Source organism: Pristis pectinata, chromosome 14, assembly GCF_009764475.1.
Source record: "Pristis pectinata isolate sPriPec2 chromosome 14, sPriPec2.1.pri, whole genome shotgun sequence".
In the NCBI taxonomy this organism is placed as follows: Eukaryota; Metazoa; Chordata; class Chondrichthyes; order Rhinopristiformes; family Pristidae; genus Pristis; species Pristis pectinata.
The window spans coordinates 40259583-40261911 of NC_067418.1; positions in this window are offsets into that span (position 1 = coordinate 40259583).

Consider the following 2329-nt stretch of genomic DNA (forward strand, 5'->3'; position numbering starts at 1 on the left):
AGTCATATTCTCCAAAGATTACAAGCTGTGCTACTTTGATCATTTTGTGGCATAAAAGGTTTGTACATTATTGCCGGCACTTTACTAGGAACAAGCACCACTTATAAATAATAACTTGTCCGGAGAACTGTGGGTGGCTATTACTGCCAAGCTGAACATTATCAAACGCTGGTGACACTTTCGCTCACACAAGCAAAGTAGCGATTTCAGCAGTGCAAGAACGTATCAAAGGAACTGGGATTAATTGTCCCAGGAACTGAAATACTATTTATATTACAATTTCCCTCTTAAATCTGCTATATGAAAAAGACCTTTGTTCTGAACAAAAATTCAATAGTCTGAGGCAAGTTGGATCTAGGGCCTAGATTTTCCTTTGAGGCAGATTTACAACCAGAAGCGTGTCAGGCCTGCACTCGTGTGACCCTGTCATGACCTCATCCTATTTTCTTCTTTTTGATATTGTCAAAAGACTCCAGGGTTTGTTTCTGTGCTCAGCGTGGAGGGAGAGAAAGTCGGAGCTGTTGCTGAGGAAGTCCAACTCGTACTCGTCTGGCTCACTGCAGGCTGAAGGCTAATGATACTTCAAAGCACCAAGCCACACAATATACAACTATCTCAGCAACACAAGGCTAAGCCTGTTTGATTCCCAGGTAAGAAGAACATCCGAGGACACACTCGCATGTCCGTGGTGGTGATCACTACTTCCAGCATCTCCCATTTATTTTCATAGAAGTTCGCCTCCCCCAGCAAGCCAGTTAACGTAACAAAAGCTAAATACGACCAATAACAATCCACCAGGGTGAGGGAGCTTTCTATTTCCAGCCATCTTACTCTGCAACATAACTTACCAGTGTCACTGCCAGAATATCCATCACTCCTACACAAATGTTCCATAATTCAGGGCTCAAAAATAAACTTGCATGATCTGCATTTATTCATCTGTTGCATCCTTTATCAGACACTCCCTGGTAGTAATGTTTTCTAACACCCCCTACAGGTGCAGTCCATGGATTACCAATCAACATAGCCCAGATTTAACTGCTCGCTAGAATGGCATCAAGAGGAGCCAAGGCTGATGGAAAATTGTTCCACCCTCTGGAGAACAAGGTCCAGGAGTTTCCGTCCAAATCCTGCTGACTAGTGAAGGCTGCTGGGGCTGACCAGAGGTGATGGTGGGGTGGAGGTGGGGTGGAGGGAGAGGGAATTTGGACTGTGCGAGTCCTCCAAAGGATATGGAAGGACAGATCATTGACAGAGAGTCAAATGATTAGGTGGGAGTTGAAGACGGACATATCTTGTTATAATGCAGTGAAAACTGTTTTATGACCATACTCTATGCAGGTCCATGACACGCCCTTCATAGGACTGAATGTATACAGTTAGGAAATTTTTGTACTTGAAATAATTAGGGTTTATATTGAGATTGTCCTTCATTTACAAATTTTTACTAGTTGCTCCAAGTGCCAAATTGGTCCCAAAATGGATACAACCATTCCTTGATTTATAAAGGGGATGTGTTCCTGGAAAACAATTCATTAAGTTTCCCCCCAGGTTCCAGTGCTGTAGGTGACACTCCCCTCGGAATGCAACATGACTGCAAAGAAGAACAGAGGGTGTACAGGGAATGCTGGTAAAATGGGGAGAACAGACTGAAGACCATTCAGGGAACAACAAGTAATTCTCCTACCTGACTCTCACCGAGTAACAGATGTCTGAGCTTCAATAACGATGCCCACCATAACTGCAAACTCGGAGCGGGGTGACGACTGCATTGCCAATGGCTGTCATGGTTACTGTAGCTATTACATCTGACTCCTTCGCAGTTAGATCGGGAGATATTTGCAACACTTCTCTGTTTGCAAACACTGTTCCATAAGTGGTCAAATTAAGCATTCTATTTAAAGTGAGCCAACTGCATTGTTATTCTCCTTCGCAAAAGCAAGCATATTACTTTACAGTACAGGGTGCCATTGATTGCCTGCATTACTTGCCAACTCTGAGATGTTGCCCAACTGAAAGGAAATTCCACACACCTAGCATGTTGTTGATGTGTAACCACTGACACTGCATGCAATTTAGTTCCTGGAATCTAGGCAGCAGTCACAATACCTTCCTTTTAGCAAAATTCCCTCTCCCATCTGCATTACAAACTAAAGGATAACTAATGGGTGGCATTCAGCACCTTCCAACGACATTGCGTGAGCTGGATGCACAATATGAGCACATCTGGACAATGTGCATTCACCGAAAACCATGTTTCAAAATGTCATAAAGCAAACAACCAGAGAGCTCAAACAACAATTTGATGCCTGGTACATACTTGGGAGCC